The following is a 12,467-nucleotide window of genomic DNA, read 5'->3' on the forward strand; positions in this document are numbered from 1 at the left end:
AGCCCCAAACGCTCCTCCTCACTCACCAACCCCAGGATCTCCCAGCTCCCATCAATCACTGCCGCTACCGGGAGCCGGGGAATTCCCAAACGCTGCCGCTTCTCCCAGAGATCTGTCCAGGGATGGCTGCTTCTCATTCTTTGGAAACCTGAGAGACTCCGATTCTCTACAACTGTATCAATCATTCCTTCCTCCCCAGCAAGGCTCAGTGGGCAGTACAACGCTCCTGCTCCTGCTGCCTGCAGGGAGGAGGGATGAATCCATGTCCTATTTGCTCCCACGGCCATCAACGCTGGCAGCAAGCACCGAGAGCCCTCTCCGTGGGGAATATCCTGGAGGCTGATCCATCCTCACGGCTCCAGTGCTGTCAGACACTCCAGCTCCATGGAACACTATTTATTCTCGTTGTCATTCAGCTTCCTGCTCGGTAGCCAGCTGGCCACTGCCCCCACTGCAATTTAGCTCTTGTAAATCAAGTGCCAAATGACACTTCCAGAGCCCTGGGATGGGGCAGTCCCTCCCAATATGTGGATGTGGTCGTTTTAAAGTTAAGTAACCAAACAATTTGGATATAAACAGCTTAAAGGCTGTGGTGCGTTGGCCAGTGTGTGCTCCTGGCTGGGAGATAAGCCCTAAAAACCTTCCAGAAGATGCCATGGATTCAGCCCAGATGCTCAGGATGGCTGGGTGGGGATTTTTTTCTTACTAAGAAGAAGTACTTTCAACTTTGACATTTAAAAACCGCCTTTCATAAGCACAAAAATATTCCTTTCCAAAGTCACCAGCTTCTGGACATACTCACAGAAGCCAAGAAAACCAGTCAGGTAACCAAATCCAGCTCCTGAGCCAGCCCACACTTCCATCTTTCCCTAAAAAATATTGAATCCACAACTGCAGATGCAGGCAGGGGCACTCGGACTGCAAAGGGACACAACAACTGCTTTCCCAAAGCCTCAGGCATGGTCAGATAAAACAGTTCTCCTGCCCAGCCTGAGGTTGCCAATCCCCCAATTCCATGTGTCCTGAGAGTGGGGGCTGTGCCTCCACCTGGAGGCCCTTCCTCTGATGATGTTCCTCAGCAACCTTAAGCTGCAGCTCTCTGAGCCCCAGCTTTTCCTGAGCTTTGAGGAAGTTTTGGTTTAAGAGGCTGAAAACGCACACGTAATCACAGCCTGGAAGGACAGAGAAGTTCCTGGCTTCGTGGTAGGACTATGAGACCTGGGTTCCCAACGAGACCATAACCTGCACAGAAATAGTGGAAATAGGGATTTGGAAATATTTGATATTCCCATCACTCCAGAGGAGACTGCAGGGAACCTTCTGTGATAAAAATGGCAAGTTCTCAGTCTCCCACCATAAACCACTTGTAAGTGATGGCAGATGGGCAACTGCTCCAGGAGATGCTGGTGGCAGCTGTGTTTTGGAGCCTGCCCGCCCACCACATGTGTTCCACACTCCTGAGGACGGGAATGACATCTGCCCTTCCCAGCTGCAAGGCCAGCTGTGTGCCAGGGGCCCTCTCCAGTACCTCCACTGGCAGGGACAAACAGAAATCTGTTGTCACCCACACCTGTGTGCTGCAGTTCTGCAAACCCCACAGTCCGTGTCTTCCTCAGGGAGAAAACTTCCTTCCTCCCCCAGGTTGTCCTGCAGCTCTTGAACTTGGTGCTGATGAGGCTCCCCCAGGCTCCCACGACCTCTGCAGAGAAGACTCACAACATGGGTACCACCAGGTAGGGTTTAACTGGACTGGTTTTTCCCTGGAATGACCAACAGTGTGAAAACAAAATCCTCCTGGGTTTGACACTACTGAGGTAGTGTCTGAGGTACAGCCCAAGCTGCAACCAACATTTCAAGGATCTTCTGATGGAGCACCCAGGAGAGACTTTAAATCCAGTCACAGAAGCTGCAGAAGTAACAAGATTCTCAGTACAGGCACGTACTGGCGATCCCCCAACCCTTTCTTTCCAGGGTTTATTCCTTTGCTGGCATTTTGTCCGACCTAGAGCTGCACCAAGGGATTCACTGGCTCTGGAGTGCCCCCAAAATTCATCTGCCCCATCCCAGCAGGTCTGCTCCACTGGCTGCTGTCCCCTGCTCCCACAATGTCCAGGCTCCATTTCTCTGGTCCTTCAAAACCCCTTTCATACCCCAGGACTGGGGATGAACATCGAGTTGATTATAAAACAATTTCTTTTGTTGATAGAAAATTCTTTGCAGGGCGTGAACAGCAGGAGAAAGAAAGGGCTCCTCTGAAGTTCGAGCTGGCTGGAAACCCCCGGAGGGCAAGAATCCGATCCCCGTCTTTGAGGAGCACAGGCCTGTCTGTACAGGCTGCAGGCCCAGGAGAGTTCTGTGTGTGCAACTCCAACAACACACACCAGCCCCTGCCCTGCCAGCACAACGGGAGGTTCAGGACCAGCCTCCAACTCCTGCACTGTGCACCTAAAATGGCTTCACTCCTCCCATTTGCACCCAAGAGTCACAGAATCCCAGAATGTGCCGAGCTGGAAGGGACCCCCAAGGATCACGGAGTCCAACCCTCAGCCCTGCACAGGCCCAGCCCCAAGAGTCACCCCCTGTGCCCCAGAGGATCAGCCAAACCCTCCCTGAGCTCTGGCAGCCTTGGGGCTGTGCCCACTGCCCTGGGGAGCCTGGGCAGTGCCCAACCAGCCTCTGGGGGAAGAACCTTTGGCTGAGATCCAACCTGAGCCTGCCCTGACACAGCTCCAGCCATTCCCTGGCTGCTGTCCCTGGTCCCCCCAGAGCAGAGCTCAGTCCCTGCCCCTCCTCTGCCCCTGCCCAGAAAGTTGGAACTGCAGTGAGGTCTCCCCTCAGTCTCCTCTGCTCCAGCTGAACACACCAAGTGCCCTCAGTGTCCTCACACACCTTCAAATCAAGGCCCTTCCCCATCCTCGTGGCCTCCTTTGGACACTCTCTAATGGCTCAATCCCTTCCCTACATTCTGTCCCCCCAAACTGCCCCAATGTTGAAGTGAGGCCGCCCCAGGGCAGAGCAGAGCGGGACAATCCCCTCCCTGGTGCCCCCAGGACAGGGTTGGCCCTCCTGGCTGCCAGGGCACTGCTGACTCAGGGCCAACTGGCACCACCAGGACCCTCAGGGCCCTTTCCTGGCACTGCTTTCCAGCCTCTCATTCCCAGTCTGTCTATCCATCCAGGGTTGCCCCACCCCTGGGCAGACCTTGCTCTCCTCACCCCACTGATCTTCTTCCACAGAGCCAAACCTCCTGCTCATCACTTCCCAACCCACCTGCCCCACAGGCCCTCCCCTGCCTCCCTCCCTGTCCCCTGTGTCCTTCCCCAGCCCCATCATCCACCCAAAACCACATCCTTCCCTCCCGCTGCTCAAAACCTCCCTGTGCATCCTCTAGAGTTGCTCAGGACAGAGAAATCCTCCATCCACTGACCACAAACCTGGGCAGGGACTTCCACCCACCTATTATTTGATATTTTCCAAATCCTCTTCTGCTTGCAGCAAGCCCTGGCTGCAGCCAGCCTGCAGATGCCACGGCAATGCTCATAAAAGGAAATCCCAGGGATCATAAAGCACCACTTTTGCAAACTGGACAGGACATGTTCCTCAGGAGCAAGTAATCTGCAATCAGCACTGAGCTTGAGGAACCAAGTGCACAGGTTTTGTGTTTTCCAGCCCTCTGAAGAAGCATCATTCCTTGGGCAGCCAGCCCTGCTCTGGATCAGCCCCACCTTCTTCCCAAAGCCCTTCAATGTCCTTTACGCTTCAGTAAAATAATAAATACAGACCAAAAAAACCCCAACCAACAATGCAGAAATCTCTAAGAAAGGGTTTGAAATCCCCCTGACAATCTCTGTATCCTGAGATGTAACACCACTGGCCCACCAGCATGTCTGGATGCAGCTGTGCCATCCCGAGCAGTCCAACCAGGAGCAGATTCATTCCAAGAACATTTGTGTCCCACATCCAGGAAAACCCGTGGGAAAACCCCGAAATATGTTTCCTTTCTCCCTCTACTCCCACCACACAGCTCTGCTATTGGGTTTTGCAGTCTTTCCTGCAGTGCTACTATTAATAATATTTATATAAAATATATAAGCTCAGAGCTGCATCCCAGCTGTCCTGCTGCTCCCAACATTCAGCACTGGAGCAAGGAGAAAGCAAAGCCAATGGACGTGGGGCAGGGAGAAGGAGGTGACACTCCCATTTCTGGACCTCAGCATTGCCACTGAGTGCGTGCTGAATGTCTGCAATTCCCTTTACCCCACGGAATCCCAGGATGGGTCAGGGTGGAAGCATCTGCAGTGGGGCATCTGGTTCCACCTCCCTGCTCAAGCAGAGCCAGCCCAGAGCACAGGGACTGTGTCCAGAGGGGTCTGGAATATCCCCAGGGAGGAGACTCCAGCCCCTCCCTGGGCAGCCTGTTCAGAGCTGGGGCACTGCCCAGGGAAGAAGTTCTTCCTCCTGTCCAGCTGGAGCTTCCTGGGCATCAGTTCCTGCCCGTTCCTCCTGTGCCATTGCTGGGCCCCCCGAGCAGAGCCTGCTCCATCCTCTGCCCCCTCCCAGCAGATACTTGAGGAGTCTCAAGTGGATCCCAGACTAGAGAGCTACCACCAAAACAGCAAAAACATCTTGGGAAGCTTCCCTGGAGCAGTCTGAGGCTGCTACCTGGGGTCTCAATCCTTAAAATCAGAGATCGAGACTCCAGGGAATGCTTGAGAAGGGGCTCAGGTGGATCCCAGAACATACATTTTCCTTCAAATGAGAAAGATCCCCTCAGGTACGTGCCTTGGAGGAGTCTGGGGCTGCGACCTGGGATCTCAGCTCCCCACAGGAGATGTGAAAAGACTCAAGAGATGCCTGGGAGGAGTCTCAGGTACATCCTGGAAGATGCAGTTTCCATGAAAAGAGAAAAATCATTTCAGGTAACTTCCTTGGAGGAGCCTGGGACTGCGACCCAGGATATCCAGTGCCTAAATCAGAGATGAAAAGACTCTGGGAGATGGTACCTGAGATACCTGCTTAGAGGAGATGTGAAAAGACTCCAGGAGAAACCTGGGAGGAGCCTCAGGTACATCCTGGAAGATGCAGTTTCCACGAAAAGAGAAAGCTCATCTTGGAGAGCTTCCCTGGAGCAGTCTGGGGCTCCTACCCAGGATTTCAACTCCTGAAATCAAGAGATCAGGACTCCAGGAATGCTCCATCTTGTCATCCTTGAAGTACAGTGGTCATGTGGTCCCCAACAAGGCTGGTCAAGCGTTCCCACAGCTGCTCCTTGGTTGTTTCTGGTGGCAGCCCCTGGACTTGGAGTCTGCTCATCCCAGTGCCCTCCAGCCCACCCAGACAGCTCGGGGGGGGGGATTTTCCCATTCCCAGCCTTTTCTGCCGTTCCCATCCTTTGGTCCCAGCTCCCCAGTCCTTGGGTGAAAGATGCCCTGTAGCTAGTGCAGCTGCCAGATCCCAGTGGTGCTGCTCCAAAGCCAAGGTGGGGAGGAGACTGGGATGGCCATTCCCCCCTCCCCATCACACCGTGGCTGAAGGAACTCTCTTGGCTGTTTCTCTCCCTCCTGGCTTCACTCTAAAGGTCACCTGGTACCTCCTCTGCCACCTCACACCCCACTGTGCTGGCAGGACACGAGGGGGGCTGGCAGGGAACGCTCCAGGGAGCTCAGGGGTCTGGCAGGGAACGCTCCAGGGAGCTCAGGGGTCTGGCAGGGAACGCTCCAGGGAGCTCAGGGGTCTGGCAGGGAACGCTCCAGGGAGCTCAGGGGTCTGGCAGGGAATGCTCCAGGGAGCTCAGTTAAGCCCGATCAGGAATGTGACGGGAGCTGAGAAGAAAGCGAAGGGTGTGGAAAAACAGGGAGGAGAAAGATTGTTTTGGAGGAGAATAGGTCCAGAGCTCTGGGCAGTTTCATTAGAGGAATATTAAGTAAATGAGTCAGAGCTTGTGGTGCCTGAGGCTCGGGAAAGCTGTGCTGGTGTGGAGGGCTGGCAGGGGAACGGGAGGTTCGTGGCAGGCTGCGTGCACACGGAATTCAACCCCAACACAACAAGAGGAAACATGTTGCTGCCTAACACTGTTATTAACATCTGCACAGATTAAGCTCTGCAGACGTTCCAGCGGGGCCTCCGTCTGTCCCCGGTTCAAGCTCTGACTCCAGGGAGCCTTTCCCAATCCACTGCTCTTCCCAAAGGCAACGGGAGCACCCGGAGTGACCCCCTGGAGCAGCGCCCACCACACCACGCTGCTCCTTCAGACCCCAGAAGTCATTGTGTACGTCAGGTTTTATGCAGCCATAGCAGGAATCTGGGTATCAAATTTGTCTCTTAATTCTTGCACCTAAAACCCTGGATGTTGCACTGGTAGCCAGCATGAAAGAATGCTCTGTGTGCCAATAATCCCTGGAAGTGTTCAATGCCAGGTTGGACAGGGTTTGGAGCAACCTGGCCTAGTGGAACATGGCCCTGGGGGTTGGAATGAGATGGTCTTTAAGGTCCCCCCATCCCAAACCATGCCATGATTTCATGGTTCTGTGAATAAATATATATCACATATGTGTACATATCTATGTAGGTACATATACATATGCATATATACACACACACACACACACACATATATACAGATATACATCTGTGTATATATAAAAATATAAATATTTACCTACATTGCCACTGCAAAATCCAAACCTGAAGTTAAGATGGGTAAACGAAAATCCCTGCTTTCAAATTACAATATTCATTTCATAAGCACCTGGGGAATTCAAGGTAAGGAAGTTAATCCAGAGGATGTTGTAACACCAGAGATACAGGAATAATGCAGTGGACTGCACTAATCTATATTTAATTGCATGAAGGAGTTCCAAAGACCTATGGGTTGAAATTCCATGCAGGTATGGAAAAAAATATTAAAAGTTACCAACCAACCACTGATCTGTGGTGATGCCAGAGACCAGGAAAGGCAAAGGGAGGTGAGGAAGGTTACAGAAGTAGAAAAGCACAGTATATATATATATGTATATGTATATATGTATATATGTACGCATATATTCAAATTCCCCTATTTCTAGGAAAGGAATAAACAAATAAATAAATAAATGAATAAAACTACACTCTCAAACCATTAAAAGGTAAGAACAAGGAAAAAAATGTTATAAAAAGCAAATGAGAAGGTAAAACGTTCCTGGGGGACCCAAAAATTGTTGAGAGATCTCCTGCCAGAGGCTCGGAGCAAACCTACACCCTGGAGCCCAGGACTTGAGCTGGACCCCAAAGCCCAACAGTGAACAATAAAGGAATGGAGAATACCCCAAGGAAAAGGCAACCTTTGAAAAGTGGAGCTCGAATCCAAAGGCTGAGAGCAGCAAGGGCTGTAATTCTAACAAGTTAAGGAGACTGGTCGAAAGAGAAAAACATGCCAGGGGCTCCCATACAAACAATAAAGCCTTTTTCAACACATCAGAAGCAGGGAGCCTATTAGTGAGTCTCTGTGGCCAACAAATAACTCAGGAAATGAAAGATGCACTCGAAAAATATCTGCAAAAAAAGCTAAATGAATTGTTTGCCTCGTGGGCCACTGCGGAGGGAGGCAGGAAGTTCCCATGCAGAGCGTTTTCAGCACGGCCATAAATGACTTGGGGAAAGGGGAAATTAATGAGGTGACAAAATGTGCAGATGAAACAATATTTTTTTGGAATTATCCGAATCTCCAAATGCAAATTTTGCCATTTCGAAGCGAGGGGGAAGGCTCGCCCGGAGGCCCTCAGGCTGCTCGGCGGACGGTCTGCTGAGGATGCCAACAGCTCCCACCTCCTCCCATGCTCCTGGCCACGCATTCCCAATGCCTGCCCCATCCCTGACTTCTCCATGAGCTCGTGTAGCTTACGAAAACACCAGGAAAATGATCACAGCAAAGGAAATCTGAGCATTTTCTGCGGTTTTAATGAGTTGGACAGGTTTGGGAAAGGGTCTCACAAGGCCCGGGGCCGCAGCAAGTGAGGGATGAGCCATGACACGGAAAGCAGGGGTGGGGGAAAGCAGGAATTAGGGAAAATAGAGGAGAGCAAGCCTTCTTCAGCAAGGAGCCATCAGCTGGGATCAGCCACACGTGTAACTGCTGCTTAAATGGCTCTGTGGTAGGAGAGAGGTGAAATTCAGTATCAGGGAGCACGAAGGGATGTGCCTGGGAAAACAATCATTCCAGCTGTAAAGCCAAGAATATAGACTTTAAAACAGTCAAACTCAGGAAAGTTTCTGGAGCCTTTTCTGATAACACCACACTACTGGTGTGCACTGTATACATATACATATATATATATATATATAATTATATATATAATATATATAATTAAATATATAAATATAAATATATATATATATTCCTGCCCTATCCAAAAAAGCAGATGAAATTAGGAATATATGGGAAGAGAGGACTGGAAAATGCTGTCCATGGCACACTTACAGCCCAGCAGTCCATATGGAAATGTTCACACTATCTCAACATGTTAAAATGTGGAAAAGGGCACAGGGAGCAAAAGTAGATAGGTAGGAAAAAGGTGGGAAATGGTTTGTGGGCAAGAAGAGCCCAGGATGCCCCACCCAGAAGAGGGGAATGTCTTGTAAAGTTGTGAACACTGAAAATAATACAAATATTGAACATTTATTCACTATTCTTCGCCATGCAAGGAGGAAGGGGCACCCCAGCCCTCTGCCAAGGAAAAGGTTTAAAGCAAACAAAAAGAATTCTTCTCACATTCCCTGATGACAGATGATGTGGAGATATAAAAGACCCAGATAACCACGGGGGCAAGATCCGTTCCGGGGAACAATCCAAGTCTGTGATTCCCAGCCTGGGTGGACCCAAAGCCTCTCTCTGACTGCTGAGATTTGGGAAGATGGACCCACCTTGATCTTTCTCTCTTCCTGGGCTTTTCTCCTGACTTCAAGCACGTGACCATGTGTAGTCCACGTCCTTGCTGAGCTGTTGCTTCGTATTCCTTTAGAGATAACCCCAAAAACCACTGGGCCCCTACACGCTTCATCTGCCCTGTCATAGACACCTAGACTGTATCAGACCAGCTGATCCAAGAAACCCCAGTTCTTTCCAGTGACTTTCCATAAAAGGTAAAACTCCTCTGCACAGAAGACAACTTTGGAGGGGTCAAGACTCACAGTAAGGCCTGGATTCCCTGAAGAAAGAAGCATCATGGAAGATCTTATTTTTCTCTTCTAGGTAAATCTCTTCTTTTACTTCTAGATAAAGGTAACTTTGACTTCATGTTCTCCCCTAAGTGTAAGAAAACTATTATTTTAAAACCAGCAAAGCAAGTCACTCATCAGCACAAAAATCCTGACCCTGTGGAGATGATGAAAACACAATTTATGGAGGCGGGTGCTGCTCAGTGCAGAGGGGAGAGGGTCAACACCACCTAACATCAGAGAATGGTTTGGGTTGGAAGGGACCTGAAAGACCATCTTGTTCCCTCCCCCTGCCAGGGGCAGGGACACCTTCCAATAGACCAGGTTGCTCCAACCTGGCCTTGGACACTTCCAGGGATGGGGCAGCCACAGCTTCTCTGGGCAACCTGTGCCAGGGCCTCCCCACCCTCACAGGGAAGAATATTTTCCCACTATCCCACCTGACCCTGCCCTCTGGCAGTTTGAAGCCATTCCCTCTTGACCTGTCCCTCCATGTCCTTGTAAATATTCTCTCTCCCCCTTCCTTGTAGCTCCTTCAGGTCCTGCAAGGCCACAGTTAAGTCACCCCGAAGCTTCTCTTCTCCAGGCTGAACAATCCCAATTGGTTATTGCTGGTTTTTCATTGCTAAAAAAAACCCAAAACAACCAAAAACCAAAGAAGAAAGGCAGAACCTACACAGAATTAAACTCTTGACTCAGGCTTTCGTACTTCCTTTAAACCTGGCTCCAGGCTTTGATGTCAAATAATTAAACCAAGCAGGCAGTTTAGCAAGGCCGGGTTTATCGTGGGTATCTCTGTGGGAGGCTCCAGAAGAGAGTCACTCTCCTGCTGCCCTCACACTGGTTTAGCTCATCCTCGTTCACCTCCCTTTCCAGCACATTTGTGAGGTTCCTGGACACCTCAGAGGAGTGAAGATGAACATAATAATCTGTATTTCTTGGCTCCAGGCAGGATTACACCAATATAAACATTGAACACTGTCCCACTAAGACCGAAACAGCATTACCAGGCAATAAGAAGAAGGAGAAAAACCATTATCAACTTGACTTTTGGTCAGTTATCCAAATTTACAACCTTGGTTTCTCATTTGATCCTTCCAGGCAATAACAGGTAAAAGTACATTGCATTCTTATGCTACTGGCAAGGCAGCCATCTCCTCACTTCCAGGGGAGATTGCACTGTGGTTATCCAGGGATTTTTTATCAGGCAGGATCATGACACTGAGCTCTGAGGATGCAGAATGGAGCTGAACACTTGCCCAGCTCACTTTAAGAGAGTGTATCACATCTGGCTTCAAGAGACAGAGTTGTTTCCTTGTTTATTTGATGTAGAACTTCAATTACTGCCTTTTCGTCATAAATTCCTTTATGGTTTGAATCTTACATACCCTCACACCCATTTCTTCTTCTGTATTGCTCTGCAGCACGTCAGAACAGTGGCAAACACTGGGTTGACAACACCTGGATTGAATTTTCAGGGGCTAAATGATTTCAGTGAAAGAACTTTGAAAACCTGAAAGAAACTCAATTCCCACCTCAGTGGCTGATGATGTCAAATTTCCAGGCATCTGGTGAGCAGCTCTGTTTACACAGGCTGTGTCTTTGGGGACTGAGTTGAGAGAAATTAGTGCCTTGTTTTTTTTTCCCATTTGATGCTCTGGGGAGCTTTTAATGAATTACCTGAGATGATAATATGATTAAATGAGGGCTCTATGCAGCGGGGTGTGTGGGCTGTACACTGAGATCTTGATACCTGACCAGAAGAGCCCAGGAAATCGGTCACTAGAGAAGGCAATTACTGAAATGAAGGGAAAATACGGAGAGATTGTTATCTTGTTAAAACATGGTGGAAAACAAAGCAAAACAAACCAGCGAAACTAAGAGAAACCCCAAAGAGATCAGCTTACAGATGCAGCCTGGGTGGGAATGGCAGATATATTTCCCTGGTAAGTATATTTGAAAGACAGTTCAATCCCTGAAGTTACTCTTAACTCTGGCAAAACACACCTGAATATCCAAATTTCAAGATGAAAGAGAAATTACTTTGAAACTCAGAGTCCTCCCCCTCCACCAGCACTCACTGGGTGAACACATCACTCAGCTGGGCTTTTGAGCAAGAAAAGAGTAACTTCTACAAAAACATCTGATAAACAGGGTATTTCAGTTTGTTCTTTACCCAAACATGTTTCATTTCTCAACCAGAGGGAGAGGTTTTCTCAGTGAATAATTCAGGTAGGTGTAACAGCCAGACTTCAAACGTTCATATGGACAAGACTCTATGCCCAAAATTTCACAGGTGAAGAATAAATCAGAAAGGCCCTTGAGATGCTCACAGGTTGTTCTGTTCTCCTCACCCTACTCTAATCAATTAAGTTGAATCATTCAATAACTACCCATTTAACTGGGAAAGTCAATCAAATGGAGATACTTAGATTACTTCCTTCCAGTAATGCTACTGCAGGTAACAAACACCAAATCCTGCACCATCATAAACAAGACCTGCCACCAGCTCTGATGCCTCATCCACGTGGGGAATGGACATTTTAATGTGACCAGATACAGTCACAGACACCAATATAATCCAAGAACAAAGAGCTCAAAAAATACTCAAAGGATGAGGGACTTGTACCTTTGAAAGCACCGACTGAGAAAACAACCAAAGGTCAATGAAAGGACAATATCGTGATGAAATAACAAATTAACATACCCTGCCAGACTGATATCATGGTCAAAAGGTCAGATGTGATCCTCTGAGTACAATCCAGGCTGAGGAGATCGAAGATCACAGGAACTGCCATAGTGGATTAAAGGAAATCCTTAACGTACACCCAAGCCATGGACTGGTTTGCCAAGAGGCAGCCAAATTGTCACTGACCTCTCCAGGCAATGTGATCCCTCCACCAGGACACAGAAAAGGCACAATTCAATGTAAAATCATCCTTCAAATCTGTGCTAACGTAGACACATTAAAAAAAAAAAAAAATCCCCAAAGGTCTTAAAATTCAGCAACTTTCACCTGAGTTCCACACAAACTTGAGGGAAGGCCAGGAATACTCACAAAACACCCACAGTTCTCCAGCCCACCTACTTAAACCTATGTTCTCACAGATGCTTAGCCAGAGTTTATAAGGTACTAAAAGTCTCTCAAGGTTCTTAGCATGGTCAACAGAATTAAATAAACATCAGGAAATTTGCCTTCATGGAAACATCGGCTTCTCAATACCCACATTCATCTTGTTTACTCAAAGCACCACGTCCACCCAAAAATACCACTT

At 48.9% G+C, this 12,467-nt stretch overlaps 1 protein-coding gene across 1 annotated transcript in view; it reads right to left on the bottom strand.

The window, feature by feature from the left end:
- The window catches only part of RNF43 (ring finger protein 43), a 58,230-nt gene that overhangs the window by 28,873 nt on the left and 16,890 nt on the right, over nt 1–12,467 (bottom strand). The gene's annotated exons all lie outside the window — the stretch shown is intronic.

The sequence above is a fragment of the Lepidothrix coronata genome, unplaced genomic scaffold (genome assembly GCF_001604755.1).
Source record: "Lepidothrix coronata isolate B3197 unplaced genomic scaffold, Lepidothrix_coronata-1.0 Scaffold108, whole genome shotgun sequence".
NCBI classification, from domain to species: domain Eukaryota; kingdom Metazoa; phylum Chordata; class Aves; order Passeriformes; family Pipridae; genus Lepidothrix; species Lepidothrix coronata.